Source organism: Denticeps clupeoides, chromosome 2, assembly GCF_900700375.1.
Source record: "Denticeps clupeoides chromosome 2, fDenClu1.1, whole genome shotgun sequence".
In the NCBI taxonomy this organism is placed as follows: Eukaryota; Metazoa; Chordata; class Actinopteri; order Clupeiformes; family Denticipitidae; genus Denticeps; species Denticeps clupeoides.
Genome location: NC_041708.1, coordinates 14,250,607 through 14,277,720, shown reverse-complemented (window position 1 = coordinate 14,277,720; position 27,114 = coordinate 14,250,607). Strand labels below are relative to the sequence as shown.

The window sequence follows — 27,114 nt, the reverse complement described above, 5'->3', positions numbered from 1 at the left end:
TGATTAAGTGTCTCGGAGAAAACAAACAGAAGCAGCAGCAATCGAATGGATAGACCGAGAGGGTCAACCAGGAGGTGGAGACATACCTTTGCTGCTACAGGGTTATATAAGAAATTAATGTTGTTGTTGTTGTTGATTTCTCAGTTTTTGGAGAAGTCAAGTAAGCATTTTCATGTTTTCATTTTCAAGTGATGTACTTCTTTTACATTTAAATGTATGGCATTTATCAGACGTCCTTATCTAGAGCGACTTAAAATCAGTAGTGATTCCAAGATGGCACCACGGATGGCAGCCTCCGTACTGCGCTCTCTCTTACTTTCTCTTTTTTTAATTTATTTTCTGCGTGTTTGAACACTCAGATCACTTAGAACACATCACTTTCTCCAGAGATCAACTGCTAAACTTCAGGCAGTCATCTCAAAACATTTCCTCCCCCTCAGCATATCAGACAGCCTGGTGTCTATTGTTCCTGGGCACCACCATTTTACAGGACCAACATCTATTCCATCCTCAAAAAGACCCAGCAGAGGATATACTTCCTGAGGCAACTGGGGAAGTGCAGTTTTCCACAGGAGCTGCTGATCCAGTTCTACACTGCGGTCATTGAGTCTGTCCTGTGCTTCTCATCACCGCCTGGTATGGAGCAGCCACTAAAAGAGACAGGATCAGACTGCAGTGGACTGTACAGACAGCAGAAAGGCTCACCAGTTCCCCCTGCCCTCCATGCAGGACCTGTACCTCTCAAGATCCAGGAAAAGAGATCCAGAGTGATCTCAGATCACTCACACCCTGGTCACAGACTTTTTGACCTGCTGCCCTCTGGCAGACGTTACAGAAGCCTGCAGACCAGGACCACCCGACACAGGAACAGTTTCTTCCGCCTCGCCATCTCCCTCCTAAGCTGAAATTGTCTCACTGCGAATAACACCTAACATTGCACTGCACTTTATGTACACTCTGTATATAGGATTTAGATTTTTGCCTATTTATTGTATTGCACATTGTTTTCATGTCTATACACTTATAGACCTATGTACATTTTTACATATATTTATACTCAGTTGATATATTTATTTATAAACAGTATAAACAAATTCCACAACTTGTACAAGAACACATCCTTGCACATTGTTGTTTGTTTTTGTTGTTGTTGTTTTTCTTATACATTGTACTTGAGAGACACCATCGACCGGAATCAAATTCCTTGTATGTGCTTGCACTTACTTGGTCAATAAATATGATTCTGATTCTGACAGGGAAAGTCCCCCTGGAGTCTCTTGCTTAGGGACACAATGGTAGTAAGTGGGGTTTGAACCTAGTTCTGGTTCATAGGCGAGTGTGTTCTCCACTAGGTTACTACAGCCTTTGATGCTTTCCGGATCACGATGGATACCGTTAGGACAGGGCACAGTAATCATGAATTTCACTGAGCTATGCTTTTTTCAACTCACAAACGATATCATTTCCTACTGAGTTGTCGTCTAGTTTTATTTTATTTTTTTCCTATTTGCTTTACATTCATCGTCTTGTGTGCATAAATACAAATGCACCAGTAGCTGTGTTTCAGTCACATGACTATGATGATAGTCACGTGACTATGAAGGAAAGCGCTGCAGAGTGCATACTGCATGGATTTTCACAGCATTTAAATGAACGAGTGACAACGAGTGATTTAAAAATGTAGGGAAAATTTGCCACCTAATTCTACGTAAGGCCCATTTCTGTGCATTAGGTACTGATACGAGCAAAGGGAGACTGTTTTTGCGATTTGTAATAGGCATAGTTATTGTCATGGTCTTGGTAAAGTGTCAGTGGGACACTGACTCATGTTTTTCACTAAAATACTTCATGTTTGTGTTTTCAGGTGGTGTGCAAGTATGGAGTGTCCACGTGTGAATGATAACTTTCCTGTTCCTATTCCCACGTCCCCTTTTCCCAAATTAGAGCCCAAAGTGAAAGTGAAATGACTGTCATTGTGAAACACTGCATAACAACTCACGGTGCACACAACAATATGTGACCTCTGCATTTAACCAATCACCTTGATGAACACTGGGCAGTGTGTGGGGATGGTACTCTGCTCAGTGGCACCTTGTTCGAAAAGAAAAAAAAAAAAAAAAAAAAGGGGAGATGCTTTGGCAGATTTTAAATTTGCCAAAGAACAAACAACAAACAACGATTATGGGTCCGCTTCCTCAGTCACTAGGCCACCACTGTTGTTTATTTGTCCAGTATAGAAGTAAAACTCTGGAAATCATCCGGTCCTGGGTCCTCCTATTTTTTTGTGTCATGACAAGACACAAAGACATTTTTTATGACAAATTAATGTAGAAAACCATGAAATTCCAAAAGTGGTCACATACTTTTTCTTTTGTAAGGTTTAATCACTATGTTCTGCTCCAGACCATTCATTCATTCAAGAGTATTACAGAGAGACAAAATGATAGAGACATTGTGTGTGTGTGTGTGTGTGTGGGTATAGCTGTCTGAAATATAAATGAATACTGCCCCCTTATGGACAAAAATAATTCAACGCAATGGGCATCTAATCCAAACAAATTTTTTTGTTAGATGTGAATAAAAGCCAAGTAAATCATGAGTGTGGTAGTGTGTGTTGCAAACTATGAATGCTTTCAAATTTCTAATTTTTTACAAAATTCAAAAGACATCATTCTGTGCTACTTACTATTTGGTGTTGCCTTAAAAAAAGCAGTCCTTCATACAAGTACACATGCAGAAAGGCAGGGATTTTGTACCCAGAACAATTTATCATGTTTTTAAGGCAAAGGGTGATCATTAGCAAATGTTGATTTGATTTAGATTTCACTTCTGTTCATTCAATGCATTTTGTTTATTTATGAAAATAAACCATGAACACTTTCACTTTTGAAAGCGTACATAGTTAATAATTTTTTTGTCACACTTAAATCTTTTGCACAGTACCATATATGATTTCTGTGTGCAGATCATTGCATGCTTGTTACTTAGTTTTGTGTATACATGTGTTAGTAACCTCCAGCAGCTGCTCCAGTGTGTGGAGTGAGTTGTAGCTAGGGACATGCAGCAGGCTGTCACGCAGCAGAATGCAAGTGAAGTCGTACAACTGTTTCCGAGCTGGGTGAGTTGGTGGGGCTTCATTGTTGTCCTGAAGACCAAAAAGAGAAGAGACAGCAGCAGATTATGATGTGGGTCATTGTTTTTGGAGTCTCTATTTAACAGCTTAACACTACAAGTGGCATTGTTTCTACAATTGAAATTAAATACTCTTCAGAAAGTTCTTCCCAACTCTCTCCTCTATCCAGATCATCCCAAACCAACTTGATGGGATTTAAGTCTGTGCTGGCTATCTTGTTATTTTTTCATGAGCTAGTTCTGGCGTAGCTTAAACTTTAACATATATAGATATGTTTAATCTATGGTCATGGATGATTAAAAACAGAAGGATCTGTTGAAATGAATTTTTATGCTTTTTCTAAAATCCACACAGGTCCTAATAAGTTAGGTTAACAATTTAGGCCTATTAACTAAAGTCGTTTTGAGAATGACACAAATACTGGTTTTCACAAAGTTTGCTGCTTTTGTTTTTCTTATGTCAATTTTCATATTCATTCTTACTCCATAATGTTATGATCAGATGAATTGTAAAATCCCTCTTTGCCATAAAAATTAACTTAATCCTAAAATTTCCACTACATTTCAGCCGTGCCACAATGCCCTGTGTGTGATCCTCTTGTTAACACAAGTGAAAGTGTTGACAAGCACAAGGCTGGAGATCATTCTGTCATGCTGACTGAGTTAGAATAGCAGACTAGATGCTTTAAAAGGAGGTCATGCTTGAAATCCTTGTTCTTCCTCTGTTAACCATGGTTACATGCAAGGAACCACGTGCAGTTATTATTGCGTTGCATAAAAGGGCTTGACAGGTAAGGATATTTCTGCTATTAAGATTGCACCTAAATGATTATCGGATCATCCAAAGCTTCAAGGAGAGAGGTTCAAGTGTTGTGAAAAAGGCATCAGGGTGCCCAAGAAAGTCCAGCAAGCACCAGGACATCTCCTAAAGATGATTCAGCTGCGGGAGCGGGGTGCCACCAGTGCAGAGCTTTCTCAGGAATGGGAGCAGACAGGTGTGAGTGCATCTGCACGCAAAGTGGGGCGAAGATGGCCTGGTGGCAGCAAAGAAGCCAAATCAAGGACAGACTGATATTCTGCAAAAAGTACAGGGATTGGACTGCTAAGAACTGGGGTAGTCATTTTCTCTGACGAAGCTTCTTTTTGATTGTTTGGGGCTTCAAAATGATTGTTCGGAGAAGAAATGGTGAGTGTTACAATCAGTCCTGTCTGGTGTGTAACTGCCAGAAGTGGGACAAAGTCATTGCTTTTCAAGTCACAAGTAAGTCTCAAATCTTTGCCCTCAAGTCCAAAGTCAAGTGCCAAGTCAAGACAGGCAAGTGTCGAGTCAAGTCCAAAGTCAAGACTGATAAGTCTCAAGTCAAGTCCTAAGTCCTGCAGTTTGAGTTTCGAGTCCTTTCAAGTCTTTTCAACCACAGAATAATAATATATTTTCACCGATCGTGTATGCTTTTAAAATCTATTGTTTTATTAAAACAAGTGCAATTGAAACTGCAGAAATAAATAGTGCTGACATTGCACTATAAACTTCATTTTTAACATTTAACTCATATTTTTTAAGAATATTCTTCATTTTAAACCACTGCTTTACAGAATAAATGCCTCTGAAAAAACAAGTGCAACTGTAATTATTTGAACAAAAAGTGCTAACGTTGTATTTCCATGACATATTGCATTTCAATTAGTTCCACAGCAGTTTGTCCTGTCCTGTAACAAATAAATGAACATAACAGACTTAACCGCGGGAAGTGGAAAATAAAATGTACTTGTGTTTACCAACTGTTTATTAAGTTAAATAGCTGCATCCATGTTACCACGTCACGTTTGATGTGGTAATTTCACAGTTTGAAGACTCGTTTTCACCCCCTACAGTGCAATTCGGCTAGGTATACATCCGCGCTAAAATATCAAGGTGAAAGTCATCATAGTGTAGCGGTTCTTCTTCTGCGTTGTTTCTTGAACCACAAATGATGAGCTGACACCCAAGAGATTTTCTGTGGAAAGTGTATTCTGTACAAAAAGCAAGATCGCGTCAGAACATCGCGTCACACATCGCGTCTTTCTGCACCTCTCTCTACAATATACAGTATTAAAAGAACATAAAACATATTCACAAAATAACACACATGCAAAATATTCCTAATATGTACATAAATTAAAATGAAAGAAATAACTTTTTGCACACAAACCCGACGCACCTCACAGCTCATGCCATGTGTCCAAGAGACCTGAACCGGGTCTCAAAAACAAAATAAAAGTCTTTAGAAAATAAGAACATAAAAGACATAAGAAAGAAGAAATATACTTAGAAATCTAATCATTTAACTCCGGCACAATAGATTGCGTAATATAGACCCAACTTTGTGAATAGATTAACGGCGATATTTTTTTATCGCCTGATAAGAGTCTCACGTTAACACAGCACGTTTTTATCGCCTGATAAGAGTCTCACACAGCACGTTAACGCCGATAACGGCCCACCACTAATATGTATATATTGTATGTCTTTGTTGGTGGCTAAAATACACGTTGCTGCCTACCGCCGTCTACTGTGTGCGATACTGTACATTGACTAATGTTATGTATAAGTACCTCATCCTACCAGGTTTTTAAAAATCACTTTAATAAGTGTACAAATTAAGGGAGTGAACTCGCAGTGGACAGATCACCAGTTTGCAAGTTAACAGTGAGTTTACAGCCTCACTGATTTAACTACACAGCAAAGAAAAGTTAGCAAATAAGCTTTAGCATTCACTCAGAACTTACCGTTCTTTGTGCAACTTCAAATGTCGAACGAAGTTGGAAGTTGTTGCATCTCCGTCTGTAATCTTCGACCCGCATGTTTTGCATACTGCTATTCGTTTTTTGTTGACCACCTCGTAGTTTTTATATCCGAACAAAACTATCTTTGGTATCATTTTGTCTAACTGGCGCATTATTTGAGAGTTCCACTGCATTGGTTGTCCTGTAATTTGATTGGATGAATGCTTTTGCCTCAAAACAACGTGGATCTAATTTGATTGGATGTCTTGCCGACAGCAAATATGCGCACAGACGCACATATACACAGACATTGAAAGATACAGAGCGTTCGGTAATAACATACTTTTTAATCTTTGGGTTTTCTGGGAAACAGCAAGTCTTGTCAAGTCAAAAGGCTCAAGTCCAAGTGAAGTCACGAGTCAATGATGTTAAAGTCCAAGTCGAATTGCAAGTCTCTTTACATTTTGTCAAGTCGAGTCTAAAGTCATCAAATTAATGACTCGAGTCCAAGTCATGTAACTCGAGTCCACTGCTTCTCATCCAAAGCAGTAACTGCTTCTCATCCAAAGCAGTGGGCTCAACAGTGAATGAGAGATTTCAAACCCAAAACACTGTTCCAACCGTCAAACATGGCAGAGATAGCCTATTTGGATATGTGGCTGTTCCAACCCCAACACACATCACAACTGTTTATTAAATGCATAAAGCAGCAACTTTCCTAAAAGCCCTGACCTCAAAACAAATAATTGAAATTAACTGTACAAATTCTGTGATGAAGAGTTGTTAAATACAAATCCTGAATAGTTCAACAAAATCACTTAGAAGCCCAAAATTGCCATAACATCTGTGTCCATAATGAGTGCACATATATGATGGCAGAAAAGCTGTAAAGCTTGTGGAACTCAATTCAATAAGAGGGGTGAGTATACAGTGCATCTAGAAATTATTCACAGCACATCACTTTTCACACATTTTGTTATGTTTCAGCCTTATTCCAAATGAATTAAATGCGTTTTCTACACACAACACCCCACAATGTAAAAAAAGTTTACTTGAGGTTTTGGCAAATTTATAAAAAATACAAAAACTGAGAAATCACATGTACATAAGTATTCACAGTCTTTGCTCAATACTTGCTCAATACTTTGTCAACAATTGCAGCCTCAAGTCTTTTTCATTTACAGCATTTATCAGACGCCCTTATCCAGAGCGACTTACAATCAGTAGTTACAGGGACAGTCCCCCCTGGAGCAACTTAGGGTTCAGTGTCTTGCTCAAGGACACAATGGTATTAAGTGGGATTTGAACCAGGGTCTTCTGGTTCATAGGTCAGTGTGTTACCCACTAGGCTTGTACACTTATCGTTGGCCAGTTTCACCCAGTCCTTTTTGCAGAACCTCTCAAGCTCCATCAGGTTGCATGGGAAGTGGTGGTGCACAGCCATTTTTGTGAAGTGTGTGTCATTGTGAAGCAAGGGTCTACTTCCTTATCCATTTGGCCACAACTGCCCCTTAAGGTCTCTCCAGAAATGTTCAATCAGATTGAAGTCTAGGCTCTGGGTGGTTGTACTTCTATAAGTTTCTCCTCTGTCCACAGAGGACCTCTGGAGTTCGGATAGCTTGACAGTCTTGGTCAACTCCCTGAATAAGGCCTGCAGGTGTGCCCTCTGAGTGCTGTCTGATAACCACTGTCTAATGTGCTTTCTCAGTTTTTTTTTTAACCAATTTGCTAATACCTTAAGTTTTTCACATTGTCATTATGTAGAATTTTGAGGAAAATGCATTTAATCAATTTTGGAATAAGGCTGTATCATTACAAATTGTGGAAAAAGTGATGCACAATGAATACTTTCCAGATGCACTGTATGTGAGTTGGCCACCATGCTAGACATCAAAAGCATACTCACAGAATTGTTAAAGGAGTGTCAGATTTCATCAGAGACAGCAGCATCCTGATACGCACAAGTCTGACATGAGAGAGAGCTACAACAGAGGGCGGGACCTATTAAAATAACATAAATACCATATTGAACAGCTCATTAAAGGTTTGGTTAGCTGTAGTTTGAATTACTGTGTGACCCAATATCAGTTAGATCAGAACAAACAGCATTCTCATTCAAGAAAGAAGGGGGCAGAGTGTAAACAAGGAAGAGACCTAGTCTGCGCAAAAACACATACACTGAAACATCCTCCAGCTAGTGAAATAATATAATTAAAAAAATTAAAAAGCATCAGCTGTGTATTTGTGTTATTCTTGGTCATGTGCCTGCATTGCAATAACCTGCTGATGTCATCTGTGCTGAAATGGCCCTGCAGCAGCTGGCAAAGAAAGGTGCAAATCACCTCCACCTTCTCAGATGAAGTGCCTGTATCATGAAGCAGGTAGAGGAGTTGAGATGTCAAGTTGAGTTGTTGAATAGCCTTGGCATTATGGCCATCCTCACTATAGAAAAAAGGTAATGTCAACACAGTCACAAAAAGCATCAATTCAAGTCACAGAGCAAGCGTCAGCAACATCATGATTATATGATTACATTTCTACACGCAATCCCAACCAATCAATCAATCTCACATTGAGCACCACTAAAGACAGCAAGTAATAAAATCCTCAGTGTATAGCAAACATACTGATTTAAGCAATGTAAATGTTCTCATTTGCCTGAGAACACCAAGATTGGCAAATTCGCCACTGGCGCCACTATGCTCTTCACAGATGAAAGTTCACACTGAGCACATGTGACAGACGTGACACAGCCTGGAGATGCCATGGAGAATGTTCTGCTGCCTACAGCATCCTCCAGCATGATTGGTTTGGCAGTGGGTCAGTAATGGTGTGGGGTGGCACTTATTTAGGGAGCTGCACAGACTAATACAAGTAATACTGAATTATTCTGACACGTGTGTACATGCAGATCAGTACTACATGAAAAAGACGAGGCAGAGAGGAATACTGAATCAGTTTTGGCTCAGCCCTGACTTTTTGCATGAAGGGCAACATACCAAGAATGGCCCTGCTTTAGAAGACAGAACATTTTGTGGTTTCTAACAGCATGAGTGGAATTGAATATGGGGATTAGAATATGTGCATATTCTTGATTTAGAATTTCCAGTGAAATTTTATTGATGGAGTATAAAATCGTCACTTAGGCAAACCTTAAACTTCTGTTCAGACACATGAATAAAAGGGTATTGAAGATGTTTGTGTGAAGTACCTGGATGATTTCAGGATATCACTGAAGTAGGTTAAAACTGACAGGTCAAGATTATCTGGAGCCTTCTGCCAGATCTGGAATGCTAAAAAAAATATATAATAAAGAAAAAAACACTAACATGGACAAAACAAGTGCAACTAAAGATTAAAAAATAAAAACATATCTATCATATCATGCATGGTGAAGATTCTGCTGTGTCCCTGACCAATATAAAAAAATCACTTGTCGGCAAGAGCCAATTATTACACATCTGACGAAGCAAATATCAAGCACAAATTCAACACACTAATCAGAGCTAGAGCTTTTTGTGCCAGAAAGTCTTTAGGGGTGGTCTGTCACGTTTGACGGCACCTGGTCTTATCACCTGGACAGCCTATAAAGGACTGGAGCTCCGCCCCTTCTGGAGCTCCAACATTTTCGTGTACTTGACTTTGCAACGGTGGATGGGTTAAGTCTTTTAAGTTCTGGCAATCGCAACATGCCTGCGGGGTTGTTTACTTTGTCCCCCTTTTATTTCCCTGTTTACAGCCCTCGTGCTGATGTTCATTTGTGTTTATTGTTTATTTTATAATAAAAGTCGGCAGCGTGACAGAATGTCGGAGCTCTACCCAAAAGCGCAGATGCAGAAAGCAGAGGAGGCAGCGCAGCACCAGACGTCCACCACCCTCCACGTCCACACACCCACCACCTTGTCCAGCTACGAGCCCAGCCCCGTGTGGGACAGCCCAATGGTCCCAGGTCCCTTCAGTTGGGCAGCAGACGTGGATGAGATCACTACCATCCTCGCGTGTCTGACTGGGTCGGCATGGGGCTGGGGTGCAGCCCTCTGGCAGCAGGGAGAGACAGACAGACTGAGGCCGGACTTTGATCGGCCAGACCCTGAGCCAGGGATCGAACTCTGCCCCTCACCACATCCAGCGCCAGTCAGGATCCGGTACAAGAAGACCCAGCACTGGAGGACGGTGAGAAGGTCACGCCTCCCGAGATCCTGGCTGTGCCCCCTGAGGAGGTCCCGGAGAGCCCAGAGAGGGAGCCAGAGGACCCTCTCTTCTGTCTGTTCTAACCCACTATCCATTTTCTCCACTACACACCAACCCAAACCATTGCAAAGGGTCTTTTTATGGCCGATTACAGATCTAATATGGACTCTATATAGTCTGCAGTGTAAGTTAAATAACTGAAAACATGTTTTATATTGAAGTTTCCTTAGCCACCCTTTGCTCTGATTTCCGCTTTGCACACTCTTGGAGGTAGTCACCTGAAATGGTTTTCCAACAGTGTTGAAGGAGTTCCTCAGAGGTACTTTGTTAAGTACATAACTCCACATGTTTTCATTCATAGTTTTGATGCCTTCAGTGAGAATCTACCAATGTTAATGGTCATGAAAATAAAGAAAACACATTGAATGAGAAGGTGTGTCCAAACATTTGGCCTGTACTGTACTTCACAGCCTATTTTTACCTGCCTAGTAATGAAGAAATCTTTTAATAATCATCTAGCACTCATTCCAAGGAAAGTTAGTTTTGGATGTGAAAGTGATGGTCATTGTGAAACACAGCACAGCACATGGTGCACACAATGAAATGCATCCTCTGTTTTTAATCACCCTTGGTGAGCAGTGGGCAGCCATGAAAGGTGCCCGGGGAGCAGTGTGTGGATACACCTCTGAGCTGTGTACAAGTGTGTTACAATTGTTCTGTTTCTTGAGTTCTGTATTGCCTATGTACTGTGTTATTATTGTTCCTGTTTTGGCAGTGCAATGCTGTACCTCCCAGTCACACAGCAGATCTTGGAAGGCAGGGAGATTATGGATCAAGACAGAACTGGAGTGATGCTCAACTGAACCAGCCATGGACAAAACCAGCTGCAGAGCTCTGCTACTGACCAATGGACTTTTTGTCTTCAGTAAGAAGCCCAGCAGCTGCAAGAGAACCCCATGAACAAAGACAGAAAAAGAAGGCAAGTGTGTTAGAACAGTTCAACAGTTTATGAGTTATTTTAACTATTGCCATGTTCTATCAGAAGGAAGTGCTGAGAATGCACACTTATAGTGTTAATAAACTGGCCAGCACATTTCGTCCAAGCAGATATTCTAGAATCAAGACACCATTTCTAACAGACAATTGGCCTATAATTGGCCCATACGCTTTTCTTAAATATGTTCTAGCATGCACTGCTAGTATTTTTAGATTTATTGATTGAACACCTTCTGAGTTTTAACAAATGTAGAAATGTAAAGCACACCTTTGTCATGACTACGGACTTACGGGGGAAGGAAGCGCAGAGGTCTGACATGCTGGGAAGGGGTTTTTATTAACAAATAAACAATAAATACAAATAAACAGCGGCGCGGTGGCCGAAAACAATTTAACTACAATGAAAAACACAAACTAACCCGTAGGCGTGTGGCGATTGCCAGAACTCAAAACACATGAAACTATGTTCACGAAAATGCCGGAGACCCAGAAGGGGCGGAAACTTCCGGCATTTATGGGGCGTCAGGATTGGAGTCAGGTGTGAAGCCCAGCTGCAGGCAATCCTGACAGAGCCCCCCCTCCAAGGGCTACGTCCTCGGAGCCCCAACAGTACCATCAGTGGAGGCGGCGGGGCGGACGGTGGCAACCACAGGGCTCCTGCCCTGCTGTATCCTCCCCTTGGAGGACCTGGTCCCTCGGGCTGGCTCCCCGGCGTGGTCAGGCGTGGCGGCCCCGGTCCCTCGGGCTGGCTCCCCGGTGTGGTCAGGCGTGGCGGCCCCGGTCCCTCGGGCTGGCTCCCCGGCGTGGTCAGGCGTGGCGGCCCCGGTCCCTCGGGCTGGCTCCCCGGCGTGGTCAGGCGTGGCGGCCCCGGTCCCTCGGCCTGGCTCCCCGGCGTGGTCCCGCGTGGCGGCCCCGGACCCTCGGCCTGGCTCCTTGGCGTGGTCCCGCATGGCGGCCCCGGACCCTCGGCCTGGCTCCCCGGCGTGGTCCCGCATGGCAGCCCCGGACCCTCGGCCTGGCTCCCCGGCGTGGTCCCGCTTGGTGGCCCCGGACTCCCGTACCTGCACACAATAATCAGGGCCGATCCATCTGGGTACGTGTGGGTCCTGTCTCCACATGTCCCCTCTGACACGTCTTGTGTCACCCCCTGCACCGCGCAGGGAGATTGTCCCAGAGCCTCCGGCGACTGTTCCAGGCACCCCAGGCTGGTGCCTTCTGGGACTATGCAGCCCCTCTCGCTGCACGGCCCTGGTGCCAAGGAGGGGGCATTGCCAGACCATCGGGCTAGCCCCTTCTGCGTCCGTTGGGACAAGCAGGCCCTCTTCCTGCCTGTCCCAGCTGGGTCCTCATGCCTACCCGGGGGCTCTATGGCGCTCCCCCCCTCTGGAGGCGGACGCAGGCCCATGCCTGGCCCGCCCTCCTCACCGGCTACCGGAGGACCCAGCTCAATCGCTTCCCCACCTACCCTCGCCTCAGGAGGAGTCCCCAACCCGAACTGCACCCCCCCAAAAAATTCTTTGGGGGAGCATCCCCCCCGGCTGGACTTAGGGGTACCTTGGGGCTCGTCCACCTCGCCTTGGACTGGTGCAGTCAGGTTGGGAACTCCCTCCCTGGGGTTCGGCTCTGCTGCTGGGTCACCATCTGGTGGACACAAAGAGGGGAAGTGGGGGCGACATACGGACACATATACCACACACACACACACAGACAGAGACAGACAGAAGAGAGGGTAGTCTTGCTCCCTCTCTGGGCTCTCCGGGACCTCCTCAGTGGGCACAGCCAGGATCTCGGGAGGAGCGACCTTCTCGTCGCCCACCAGTGCTGGGTCTTCTTGCCCCGGATCCTGACTGGCGCTGGACGTGGTGGAGGGGCAGAGTTCGATCCCTGGCTCAGGCTCTAGCCGATCAAACTCCGCCCTCAGTCTCTGCTGGAAGTCCCGAAAACTCCTGTCTGTCTCTCCCTGCTGCCAGAGGGCTGCGCTCCAGCCCCATGCTGACCCAAGCAGACACGCGAGGATGGTGGTGGTCTTATCAGTGTCTGCTGCCCCACTGAAGGGTCCCGGGACAATTGGGCTGTCCCACACAGGGCTGGGCTCGTGGGTGGAGATGGTGGTAGGTGTGTGGTGTGGAGGGGGGTGGACGTCTTCTCCAGCAGGTGTGGGCACTGGTGCTGCGCTGCCATTTCACTGGGGAACGTCCGGGCAGAGGGAAGGCGGGTCGGCGACTGGAGCAGGAATGGAGGATTCCCTGCGAGGCAGTCCCGGCAGCGCAGTTGCTGGCTGGCGACCTCCCGTCGCCCTCTTCCACCAGCTTTCCTCACACTGCTGGGAGGGACGTGGGTCTCCACGGACCTCATGACGATCCTGGATGGGCGCGATGGGCGGAGCCATCCCGGCACCGACTGCCCAAACGGCGTCATCCTGGTCGTCGTCCGTGTCAACCTCGTACCCCCGGAAGTCACATGGGTCATCACTGGCGCCGCGATGATCTCGGACGCGCACGCTGGGCGGAGCCATCCCGGCAACGACCGCCCACCGAAAATCCACGTCATCACCGCTTTCATCATCCGTGTCCTCCCACCGGTGACTCCGAGGGTCGTCCACCCTGCGGACATCCTGGACCCATGGCGCGATAAGCTCCCATGGGCAGTACTCTGGCCATTCGGGCTGGAGGCTGCCCACCTCCTCGCTGGAGGAACGCCGCCGTTGTTTCCGCTTCTCACCCCCCTGGAAGTGACGTGGGTCCCCACGGACCTTGCGACGATCGCAGACTGGCGCGATGGCCGGAGCCCAACTCTCGTCTCCCGTGCTCTCGTCGTCGTCCGTGTCGTCCCAGTCCACGGGGAGCCTTGCCAGCAGAGCGCAGAGTTCTTGGCTCGACATGGCGAAGATCGTGGGGGTCGCATCTTCTGCGCTCGCTGCCCACGTCACTTCCTCACTGCTGCCGACGCCAACGTCCTCGCTCCGCCCACTCACCCGCCGACGTTGTCGCTTCCGGGTTTCGCGGAGTTTCCCGGGGGTAACGTCATCATGCGGCGCCGCGTACCACGGCTTCTCGGGGAGAAAACGCTCCACCAGAACGGGTGTCGCGTCTCCCCTGGCGTCCGCGTTCGCCGCGCCGTGCTGCGTCCTTCGCGGCGTTTCTTCTCCTCTGCTTTTTACCTCTGCGCTTTTGGGTAGGTCTCCGGCATTCTGTCACGACTACGGGCTTACGGGGGAAGGAAGCGCAGAGGTCTGACATGCTGGGAAGGGGTTTTCATTAACAAATAAACAATAAATACAAATAAACAGCGGCGCGGTGGCCGAAAACAATTTAACTACAATAAAAAACACAAACTAACCCGTAGGCGTGTGGCGATTGCCAGAACTCAAAACACATGAAACTAAACCAGGTCAAGTTCGTGCAGAGCGTTCACGAAAATGCCGGAGACCCAGGAGGGGCGGAAACTTCCGGCATTTATGGGGCGTCATACAACCTTGTAACCCTGAATGCGCCTCACCTCTTGCTCCATGCAATTGCTGGTATTAAGGACAGATACGGGCACTTTTAGTGCAGCATAAAATTAGTTGTCATCGGGTGCCATGGCAACCAGACTCAGGAGTACTGCAGGTCCACCTATGAATAGGAAGCCATTAGCAGCACTGTTGGATGTAAAAGTCCTGACTCCTGGATAACAGACACAAACAAAAAAGTCATTTATACCCCCTGAATTAATATACTTTACATAAAGCTAATTTAAATATTTTTACATTTCAGTTTGAGAAAATATTTGCAAATCTCTTGAGGGTTTTTGTTGCATTTCTACCTAAATGACCAACCAGTGCAACCCCAATGCTGCGTGCTGTTCCACTCAGATGTGTACTAATGTTCTTGAGCAAGAGGACTGGTGTGCTGCTGTCACGGGATGCTAATAGCAAACATACACACAACACATATAAACACATAATTCAGGCCTGAATTATGGAACAAATATCAGCTGCCACTGAGTTGGTGCAAAGTGTGCCATGCATGGGTTCTGACAATTGGACAAATTTGGATTGGATTTGTAAAAGTGCGGGTGGCAGCAGAATGTGTAGCCACACCAAGGCTGCATGCTGTTTCCATAGAGGTGGTGTGCCAATATATCCACACGTCAATTACTGTTGTTGACCGGGAAACAACTTGTACTGGATCTGTCAAAGAGGTGGAACGCCTCACACATTTGAAACTGTAGGGGAAATGCTGGTGACTTACAAGGTCTCTCTCTCTATATATATATATATATATAAAGTGATTGTCATTGTGATACACTGCAGCACAGCACACTGTGCACACAACAAAATTAGTCATCTGCTTTTAACACACAAATGTCCTGTGTGTATTGTTCCTCCTGTTAGTTGTAGTTGATGGTTTGCTTCACATGCCTGCATTGTAAATAAATGCACTATTATTGCACTTTGGTTAGGGTGTTTCAGCTGGGGTTGTGTTTCGGACATCCCTTCCCTCAGAACAATGTGTTTATTGTTTTGTTTTTTTATTTTATTTTTATATTTGGGGTTAATCCAGTTGGGGGTACACAGTCAAACAGTTTTATCTCAAGACAGCGGTTCTGACGTTATGCATTGAAAACAGCCCTTAATCGGTATGATGTCGGTTAACATATTTGAATGGTTACACTTTTCAAAGGGAACCTTTTTGCCATTTTGGAAGTTGCGCCTACGCTTAATTGACCTACACATGTCTAGACATTATTAACCCAGAGTGTGTTAATGGGTAAGGCACAGGATGTTTACTCTGCTTTAACTGTGGAAGGGTTCTGATTGCCAGCGTTTCCATGATCTTAGGAAGAGTGAAGAGTCCTAGAAAAAGAGAATACTTTGATCGGTATCACAGAAAGTGAAAATGAAAGAGCAAGAGAGTTAATTTTGTTGGAGAGTTAATTTTGTTGGATTTCAAGAACTGTGTTCTATCACCACCTATTTAAATGACCAAAATGTGACAACTTACATCAAGCTGATGTTTGTACTGATTAATATGTACTCATGCATAACAAAAACAACAACATTTATTTATTATACAGCCCAAAATCACATACAGTATATCTCAGTGGGCTTTGACAGGCCCTACAGTTGACACCCCCCACACTTGACCCTTCTGCAAACAAGGAAAAACTCCACAGAAAAAAAAACTAGGAGAGAGCAAGAAAAAGAAAGGAAGAAACCTTGGGAAGGAGTGATACAGAGAGGGACCTCCTTCCAGGGTAGAGTGAGCCTGCAAATGGTGTCAGTGCAGGGCTGGTGATGATTTGTACAATATAATAAGTCCTACCATTGTTGGAGAAGTCCAGAATGTAGTCCAGTGTCATAGTCTAGATTACGTGTCCATAATGATGCTACTGGTCCACTTGAAAATCCCTGAAGCTGTAGTTGTAATGGTGGTGGTGGCTGTGGTGACCCTCTGTTGTGACAAAAATGAATCCTGCCTCAGAGCGCTGATATGGGGTGGAATACTGTGCATCAATTTGTAGTTCCAGAGAAATTTCGAAGACAGGTCTTGACTGTGGGTCATGATCATGTGTATAGATGTGTATAGTTATGCATTTCCCAAAGGCTTTTCTGATTTGCTCATGAAACTGATAATTCGAGCACTGTTGCGGTTCTTTTCAATGTTTGGAATGCCAAAGGTGGTGCAAACTGATCAGGGATCCAATTTCATGGCCTGTTTATTTAAACAGGTACTGGATCATTTACAGATTCAGGATGTGGTGTCTCCTCCCTGAACCATCACCTTTTCATGGTGGAAGAGTTTGAGAGCCCTAATGATCCTAGGAGCTATGTTGTCTGGGGCACTGGGGCATGGCCTGGTGGGCTACTGGGGTCCCACCCTGGAGCCAGGCCCAGGGTTGGGGCCCGTGAGCGAACCCCTGGTGGCCGGGCTTTCGCCCATGGGACCCAGCCCGAAATGGATACATGGGCTCATCTAATTGTGGACCCACCAGCCGCATGAGGAACATGAAAGGTCTGGTGCAATGTGGATCGGTGGCAGACCGAGGCTTTGGCGGTCCGATGCCCGGACAAGGAAACTGGCTATTGGGACATGGAACGTCACCTCTCTGGCGGAAGAGGTTGAGCAGTACCGGCTAGAACTCACCTCCACACACAGCATTGGCTCTGGAACCCAAGTCCTTGAGAGAGTTTGGACACTCTCCATTGCTGGAGTTGCTCCGGGTGAGAGGCGGAGGGCTCGGGTTGGCTTTTTGTTATCCTCTCAGCCTGTTTGTTGGGGTTTACCCCGAGGGACAAGAGGGTAGCTTCCCTGCGCCTTTGAGTCAGAGAAAGGGTCCTGACTGTATGATCTTATGTGCCAAATAGCAGCTCAGATTACCCACCCTTTTTGGAGTCCCCGGGACGAGGGCTAGATAGTGCTCCGACTTTGGACTCCATTGTCTTGCTGGGGGACTTCAACGCTCACATGGGCAATGACAGCATGACCTGGAGGGGCGTGATTGGGAGGAACGGCCACCAGATCTGTACTCGAGTGGTGTTTTTTTATTGGACCTCTGTGCAAGCTGCAGTTTGGCCATACCGAACAACATGTTTGAATATAAGGATGCCCATCGGTACACTTGGTACCAGGGCAGCCTAGGTCGCAGGTCGATGATTGACTTTGTAAATGTATCATCTGACCTGCGGCCATATGTTTTGGACCCTCAGCTTAAGAGAGGAGCGGAGCTGTCAACTGATCACCACCTGGTGGTGAGTTGGATCAGATGGCAGGGGAAGATGCCATGGAGACCTGGCAGACCCAAATATATAGTGAGGGTCTGCTGGGAACACCTGGCAGAAGAACCTATCAAGATGGTCTTCAATTCACACCTCTGCTCGAGCTTTGACCGTGAGCAGTGCGAGCCAACTCCGGGTCAGGAGAGACGTACTGCCTCAAATGGAGGAGTTTAAGTATCTCGGGGTCTTGTTCATGAGTGAGGGAAGAAGGGAGCAGGAGATTGACAGGTGGATTGGGGCAACCGATTTGTCATGGTGAAGAGGGAGATGAGACAAAAAGCAAGGCTCTCGATTTACTGGTCGATCTATGTCCTATGGTCATGAGCTTTGGGTAATGACCAAAAGAGCAAGATCACGGCTACAATCGGCCAAAATGAGTTTCCGCCTTAAAGATAGGGGTGAGGAGCTCAGACATTCGGGAGGGACTCAGAGTAGAACCGCTGCTCCTCCACATCGAAAGGAGCCAGTTGAGAGGCCCCTGGGTCGACCCAGGACTTGCTGGAGAAATTATATCTCTAGTCTGGTCTGAGAACGCCTTGGGGTCCTGCCGGAGGAGCTGGTGGATATGGCTGGGGTGAGGGCTGTCTGGGATTCCCTACTTGGGATGCTACCCCCGCGACCCGGACCCGGATGAGCAGAGGAAGACAAGGACGAGGATGTGGTGTTCATCGCTGTTCCAAACTTACTTTCAGGATCCAGCAAAGGATGTTTGCTTGCATTTCAAGGAACTACTTAGGAATCCTTAGGATTCAGTGTTCGGACACACTGTTTGCCCCTTAGGGCACACCCTTTAGGGCAGTCGGGTTCACAATGTAATTTTTTAGAATATGTGAGTTGAAGTGGGCAGTGTTGCTTAAGACGCTCTCTCAAAACGAAGATGAAGCAGCATTATGATTTTCTTACCTGTTGTTGGGTCTGCATTACAGGCAAACTTCTAAGGGCCTTATGAGGTAAAAACAAACCTAAATTACACTCGTTATGTTATTCATATGCCAGATATGAGACGTAAAACGTGCATGTGTTATATTTTTATAATAAAAACCTATTTAGGTATTTAAGCTCAAACTTCTTTACAGTGCCCTGTGTCTGAGGCATGCCTAACTTTGAAATTCTAAGATTTGGATAGATATTTGGCAGGTTTGTTAGTGGTCTATGGTGATACTTGAGTTAATTGATGAATTTTCTGTAATTTCCTGAAGTGCCTATGCATATTAACATGCTTAGTCATGACATAGATTTGGATAATCATGTCCTGATTAAGCAGCATGCATAAAGAGTTAACCCTACAAAATGGTTTGTCATTCAAACAGAGGTATAGAATCCGCTTGTAGTGCTTGGAGCTCACCTTGTCTGCTGATGCCCAATCCTGATGGCACATTCTGTTTTTGAACAGATTAAATGAAGGTGAACACAGTGATCAAGACAGATTATTTTCTGCTGCCACATATGGAATACTGTGTAGATAAGGTTGGATCTGCATGGTTCGTGTCAAAACGTATTATTGGCAGGTTCTACTGACTGCTTGTGCTGCTGAGATTTCAGCATTTGTAACTTCAGTACTCAGTTATTTCTTTCGGATTGCAAAAGGTCCCTGCAACATTCCAGCAGCTGATGAATATTGTTTTGGGTGGTGTATCTGATAGTGAGTCTTATTTGAATGATGAGGTTGTTCATTCCTCAATATGGCCTTAACATATGCACCTTTTTACGTGTGGTGTCCAACGATTGTTTTCCGCATCACTGACACTGAACTTGACAAAGTGAGAGTTTCAGAAAGGCCACTGTAATCTTGGAAAACAGGTGGGCCAAAGACAAGTGCAACTTGTGTACTTCCTGTACAAAAATGTGAGTTGGCAGAGTGCCACTCTGCGTTTGAAAATGACCAGGCTTTGTTGTGCAGTGCGCCTGTTCTATAGGCACCAATCTTCTGCCTGCCCTTTTAACTCGAGTTGGATGCATGTGCTACTGGTGCCGGTGCAGTTCTGCTCCAAGAAAATGCCAACGGTTTTGATCACCCTCTTTACTACTTCTCCTGATGTTCCTAAATCATCAGTTAAGTTACAGCACTATTGCCTGTCAGTGTCCAGGACTCAGACACAGTCTCAGTGTTTAAATCCAATCTGTTTTCTCTTGCTTTTTGTTAAAGTCCTAGACACTCATTTCACTTCACTTTGACACAGTGTCAATTATAAAGTCCAGTTTATCACAGAGTCCCCCTATTAGACACAGACACAGACAAAGTTAAATTCACCCTAGTTAGGGTACCGGGCCACTGTAGCACCAATATGCTACTATTTTTATTTCCAGACTGAAGAACATGAATCAGTGTATTATGCTTTGGCCCTTATACCTTCAGGGATTCAAACTAGAAATTTGTAATAAGAAAGTCTCTGACAAGTTCTGGCTGACGCCCTCTTGAGATCTGTGTTTTGGAAACCTAGGGGTTGATTTTTAGCACAGGGGTGCTACGTCCTAGGGTATTTGTGTTCTTTGCTGTGTATGTGTATGTGTCTGTTAGGTACTTGAGGGGACAGGTATGGTTATTGGAGACTCCACCAATGCAATCATGTGATGACCACAGGATGCATTTAAGGATTCCTCCTTCACAAAGATGGCGGCCTAGTGGTCATGGAGGAGAGGAGATTATAGTGTGTGTTTAAGCCACCTATTCCCTTCCCATTGTTTACATTCTCTACCCTTAGACAGGGATGTGACAATAACAAAGGAGTTTATAATCAGTTTCAGAAATTAATCACAGGTTCACTTAAGGGGCAACCCTCCTCCCCTTTTTGTAACAGTAGTTTCACATTTGACTATAGTCAGTGTTACTTTTGGTAGCATGTGGTTGCACAGGAAGTCAAACTCAGAATGGGTCATGCCAGAGCCATACAAAGTGGCCTTGAATGGGCCACTGGTGTGAAAGTGGCATCCTTTTGTTACTAACACAGCAGTAAATTATAAAAGCATGGCATTACTGGAGTTGAATAAAACACAATCCTCAGCAAGATATACATAAAAGTTTGAAGCATCCAGTCTTTGTTTGTGCACGTACGTTTTTTTGCACCTTGTGGTTAGTGAATGGTGTTGATGTTTTTTCCATTAAATGCTCCCTCAATTCTATAGGCGCAGCCAATTAAAACAGGGTGTGAACCATTCAAATGGATCAAATTGATCAATAGGATCATGAGATAGTCCTATAATACTTTATACAGTATTGTTTACTTCAAATTACTAACATAATCCAAACTGCTGGCTAATGAATTTTACACAGAACTGTAGTTGTGTGTCACAGGACATGGAATCTCACCCCACCTCAGCAGCTCACAAAGGGAAGTTAATACTGTGAGATGCATCTCCAACTTTCCAACTATGCCAACCTTTTTTTGGTTTTGTAAATATTGGAAATAGTGAGAAGTGTTATTTTTGAGTTTGAATATATTTGAATACCCCCCCAAGGGGATTGCCATTTTATCGTGGTCAGGGGGGTTGTGTGCCTCAGTGACCCTAAGCTCAGCATTCAGTTGGGACACCCAAATTGGGCAGGTCTTAGAGGCTGGTTTTGTTTCTGTTGTGCTTTACCTGGCACTCCGGATCAGGCTGCACTGTTTGGTGTGTTTGGCGTGAGCTGGTATTACTTCCAAGGACTTCCTGAATTACCTCAGAAATAAGAGTCACCTAAATTTATCAAAAACGTAAGTTATGGCTCCCTCACTAATCTCCTGTGCAGTGTGTGAAATGTACAGCTTGACAAACTCCATCAGTAGCGAGGATTTCACCTGTGGAAAGTGTAGGAGAATAGCTGAAGTGACGGAGAAAATAACAGAGTTAGAAGAGCGAATCCAAATATTTAATTAGGGAAATAGAAATTTTAATAGACTCTTTTCAAGTTTTATGGCTAAACGATGTCGGATAAAGTAATCTGCTGTCGCTCATTACCGCAGTTTCGGCATAGCAATGAGACCTGATCAGTGGTTGTTGGAGTGATGTCCAAAAACTAAAGTGGGTTTCATTAATAACTGGCCAGCATTTCGGGGGAAGCCTGGTCTTTTTGGGCGAGATGGCATTCACCCCAACTGTCTGGGTACTATTCAGTTGGCTTTAACTCTTTTGAGATTCTCTATACAAACATAACTCATGTAGTCTCAGAAAATAAAAATAAGTTAATTCCATTGATTATCATTTATAGACCCCTGGACCTTTCTCCGAGTTTCTTAGTGAATTTACAGATTTTGTCTCCAACTTAGTTGTATCTTTGGATAAAGTCCTAATTGTTGGCGACTTTAACATCCACTGTGATAAATTAAAAGACTCACTAAGAACAACATGCCTGTCTATAGTAGACTCAGTTGGAGTTAACCAACATATAACAGGACCTACTCATGAAGGTGGTCACACGCTCAATCTCGTACTAACCTTTGATTATAAAAGATATAGTAATTCTTCCGTAATCTGAAATGATCTCAGATCATTTCCTCATCACTTTTAAAATATGTCTCAGACACAATAAACTCAACGCGTAGAAGTAGAGCCTCCTTAACTATAAGAAGGCTCTTAATGCGGCTCGATCAATGTATCTGTCACGACTACGGACTTACGGGGGAAGGAAGCGCATACTGGGAAGGGGTTTTTATTATTAAATAAACAAATAAACACAAATAAAGACGGGCGCGATGGCCGAAAACGATTTAACTTAAATAAAGAACTGAAACTAACCCGTAGGCGTGTGGCGATTGCCAGAACTCAAAACACATGAAACTAAACCAGGTCAAGTTCGTGCAGAGAGTTCACGAAAATGCCAGAGACCCAGAAGGGGCGGAAACTTCCGGCATTTATGGGGCGTCAGGATTGGAGTCAGGTGTGGAGCCCAGCTGCAGGCAATCCTGACAGTATCTCTCCTTGTTAATAGACAAAAACAAAAATAACCCCAGATTTCTGTTTAATGCTATACCCAAGATAACCAGGAATAAGACAGAAACGGATACTACCATTCAATATCATCATACTAGCGATGATTTAATGAATTTCTTTAATACTAAAATAGTTATCAATAGAGATAAGATTAAAAGCACAACAAGCAGCTCTGTCGATATTTCAATGGAAAATAATCTTCAAATAAATGACCACCGATTAGAGCACTATAACCTTATTAAATAGAATGAACTAATTAGAACTAATCACGTCGTCAAATCAATGCACTTGCGCTTTGGATTCGCTTCCTACAAGGTTCCTTAAACAAATAGCACCCGATATTATAAATCCTATCCTCAAAATGATTAACTCGTCGCTTAGCACTGGCCACGTATCAAGTCCGTTCAAAGTAGCAGTCATCAGACCCCTGATTAAAAATCTTGAGCTCAGTCAGCTTTCAAATTCTAGACCGATATCCAACCTTCCGTTTATATCAAAGATTTTTGTGAAAGTCGTAGCCCAGCAGCTGAGCGCATACCTAGACAGTAAGAATATCCATGAAGTATATCAATCGGGATTTAGACCTCATCATAGCACTGAGACAGCATTGGTTAAAGTGGCTAATGACCTGCTGTTGGCCTCTGATCAGGGACGCATCTTGCTGCTTGTCCTGCTTGACCTGAGTGCAGCGTTTGACACTATCGATCACGCTATTCTCCTTGCCAGCTTAGAAAATGTTGTTGGGATTAAGGGAACAGCCCTTGTATGGTTCAGATCATATCTGACCTACTGATATCAGTTTGTGGACACCAATGGTGATTCATCTTCACATAATAACATAGAGTTTGGTGTTCCACAAGGTTCTCTCCTAGGTCGTTACAATTTTCACTCTACATGTTACATTTAGGTGACGTCATCCGCAAACACAGTATCAGCTTTCATTGCTACGCTGACGCTACACAGTTGCATTTATCAGCAATGCCAGATGAGAGGTAGCAGCTGAACAGAATAGAAACTTGTCTGAAGGACATTAGACAGTGGAAGCTCACCAACGTTCTTTTGTAAAAACCTTGATAAGACGGAAGCTTTCGTATTTGGGTCTCAAGTAGCCAGACATAAGCTGGCTGACTACATCATAACTCTGGATAGCCTTTCTATTTCACCAAGTATTGAAGTAAAGGATCTAGGTGTCATCATTGATGCAGGTCTCTCATTCGATTTGCATGTAGATAATGCCACTAGGATAGCATTCTTTCACCTTAGAAGTATTGCAAAAATTAGAAATATAATTTCAATCCACGATGCAGAAAAGTTGGTCCATGCATTTATCAAGGTTAGATTACTGCAATGCATTTCTGTCTTGATGCTCTGAGTATGCTCGGTGCATGAATAAACTCCAGCTAGTTCTAATTTGACCCAGTCTTACAATCACTGTACTGGTTACCCATCAAACTTTGGATTGACTACAAAATCCTACTTTTGACCTGTAAAGCCCTAAATGTTCTCAGATCCTTCTCATTTAGAGCTCCGCAGTTGTGGAACAGCTTGCCAGTCAGAGTCAGTCTCTGGGACTCCGACACAGTCTCAGAGTTTAAATCTAAACTGAAACATACATCTGTTATATCTGGCCTTCTGTTAAAGGCCCAGACACTCAGTCCACTTCTCTTTGACACAGTGTCAATTATAAAGTCCACTTTATCACACAGTCACCCTGTTAGACACAGACAGTGTTAAATTCACCCTAATTAGGCTGTCCTAGTTAGGGTACCGGGCCACTGTAGCACCAATATACCACTATTACCACATATTTCAGTATCAGTCGTCCAATGCCACAGTCTGCCGCTGCTTCTGTTTGTTTTCTCCGAGACACTGAATCAAGTGCACAGACTACTCGCAGACTCCAGTGAAGAGACCAGCAGATAAATCCTGACATCCTGACCAGAGGGTCACCTCAGCCACCACCACCATAACAAGTAAAGCTTCAGGGATTTTCAAATGGACCAGTAGCATCATAATGGACACATAATGTACACCATGACACGGGACACTGGACTTCTCCACCTCTACAAGTGTAGGACATATTTTTTTCTTATTGAACAGTCACAAACCCTGTACTGACACCACTTGCAGGCTCACTCTACCCTGGAAGGAGGTCCCTTTCTGTATCACTCCTTCCCAAGGTTTCTTCCTTTCTTTTTTTCTCTCTCCTAGGGTTTTTTTTTGTGTGGAGTTTTCATTGTGTGCAGAAGGGTCAAGTGTGGGGGGTGTCAACTGTAGGGCTTGTCAAAGCCCATTGAGACATACTGTATGTGATTATGGGCTATATAAGAAATAAATGTTGTTGTTGTTGTTGTTGTTGATAAAATAAACCTTTATTAGTCCCACAAGTAGGGAATTTGCATTTGGGATAGGGAGGCAATTGTATTGGGGTAATGGACACACCTCATTGTGTACAGGTGTCTCATGTGTACAGGTGTGCCTTATATTGGGGCCAATACCAATAGACAACATTTCTCAGTGTGCCATCAATTTTAACATTCTGTGGGTATAAAAAGCTGGTATTGTCAGTAAGTTATTCTTATCTCAGAGACATCAAAGAACCCATCATCCCCTATTTCTGCCAGCACACCCCCAGTTTTCTGTTCATGGATAATAATGCTCCACCACATCATTGCAAAACTGTCACATCTCACCTTTAGGACAGTGGAGTGCCTCATGTGGTATGACTGTCTCCTGACCTGAACCCCATGGAGCACGTCTTGGACCAATTGAAGCAGAGACTGAATGATCGTACCCCCACACATGGCAGAACTGCGTGTAGCACTTGTGGAACAGTGGAACGCATTGCCTCAGAACAACATCATGAGTCTAGTGATGAGCATGATATTGTGTTTCTTCTCATATATTATTACTAATATCAAAGGGGAACATTTATGTACAGTCCCTGACAAAAGTCTTGTTGCTTGTGTACAAATTGAGCTCAAGTGCAACTAAAAAATAAGACATGGTTCATTTTATTCCCAACAGCATTTTTAATAATGTTTCAGTGCAAAACAAAACTATTAAAAGGTATACAAGCTATACAAGTGTCACAATGGGAATTCTGTGACGCACTTGCAGACATACTGTGTGCGGGGGAACAAGCTGTCGTACAGGGAGATTACACTGTACGAGCTGGGAAGGAGGCCCGGAGGCGTTTGGTCTGTGAGGGTGAGTCTGGCGGGGAGTGAGGACGGGGAGGAAGCAGTGGACGCGCTGCAGCGCGGCGGGGAGTGAGTTCGGGGAGCTGTGGGAAGTACTGGGGCAGAGAAGGACCGGAAGACGGCGGGTTTCAGGATGGTCCGGGAGCGTGGACTGGATGGGAGGACGTCTTGGGCGGCAGGAAGGTAGGGGAGCATGGATTCACGTCTTAACAGAAGGATCAGGCAGGCTCAAGATCAGGGACAGGCAGAAGTCATGGCCAGGAAGTTCAAGTCAGAGTTACGTTGTTGTTTCAAGGGGGTCAAGCAATTCTCGAAGTCGGGGGCAGGTGAAGGTCGTATTTCATGGGTCAAAGTCTTTGGGCCGTACGTAAGTGAGCGAGCGTCTCTGGTGAGGAATCTCATTCAAAGAGCGGCGTCTCCTTTGGGTCACCTCACTTTTATACCCGACGCTGCCCGCTGTCATTTCCTCTTCCGGCTCGTTGTCTCCCTGGCTGGTCTGGCGCTCTCTGGTGGGTTGGAGGTGTGTTGGCCATGACAACAAGCTATATGAGCTCTATGGCTATAAGAGCTCTCAACCACAACAGAAGGGGGATTTTTCAGAATTTTTTGTTGAATTACACCACAGTCGCTGCAAATATTCCACGAGACCTACTGGAGCCCGCATGGATCTGAGATTCACCCAGAAAACAGTGAAGTTTGGTGGCGGAAAAATCATGGTCTGGTCCAGTATGGGGGTGTGCAAGAGATCTGCAGGGTTTACCGCAAAACCAATAGTCTGAAATACCAAGGAATCTTAGCTAGCCTTTATATGCTGCCCTCGCTCTGGGTTTTTTAGTCTCCATCAGCTAGACAGCGAGATAACGATGCTCCAATAAACAGACTTGTATTTGCTTTTCTGTGCTGATTTATTGAAGAATGGCCTCTGACCATTGCCTTCTCTATGACCATCGTAAAAAGACAAATCTTGTCCAAAGCAACAACATTCTTGCTCAATACGGGAATGCTTCGGCACTATGTTCCGCCATCTGGATTCTTATTCTCCCGTTTTCAGAGTAACCAAAACAATATGACGAGACAGCCACTAGAGGGAGTTATAGGCCAACTTACAGCCTGCACAAGGCAGAATACTTTATATTCCCATCAATAAAAGAGGCCAAATCC

The 27,114-nt window shown here is 44.6% G+C and overlaps 3 long non-coding RNA genes across 3 annotated transcripts in view; all 3 read right to left on the bottom strand.

Moving 5' to 3' along the window:
* Positions 1 to 3,039: 3,039 nt before the first annotated feature.
* LOC114784394 (uncharacterized) lies at positions 3,040 to 14,717 on the bottom strand. Its single transcript, XR_003748852.1, has 6 exons — positions 14,581 to 14,717; positions 10,875 to 11,027; positions 9,107 to 9,188; positions 8,238 to 8,337; positions 7,802 to 7,896; positions 3,040 to 3,145 (listed from the first exon to the last, which is right to left on the bottom strand). It is a non-coding gene; the product is annotated as an uncharacterized LOC114784394 (long non-coding RNA).
* LOC114784395 (uncharacterized) lies at positions 14,716 to 15,869 on the bottom strand. Its single transcript, XR_003748853.1, has 3 exons — positions 15,854 to 15,869; positions 14,887 to 14,988; positions 14,716 to 14,747 (listed from the first exon to the last, which is right to left on the bottom strand). It is a non-coding gene; the product is annotated as an uncharacterized LOC114784395 (long non-coding RNA).
* A 2,886-nt stretch (positions 15,870 to 18,755) lies between these two features.
* The window catches only part of LOC114784393 (uncharacterized), a 28,669-nt gene continuing 20,310 nt past the window's right edge, over positions 18,756 to 27,114 (bottom strand). The window contains exons 6-7 of the long non-coding RNA XR_003748851.1: positions 19,188 to 19,221; positions 18,756 to 18,784 (exon numbers count right to left, since the gene is read on the bottom strand). This is a non-coding gene — a long non-coding RNA (uncharacterized LOC114784393). The remainder of the gene's footprint in view (positions 18,785 to 19,187; positions 19,222 to 27,114) is intronic.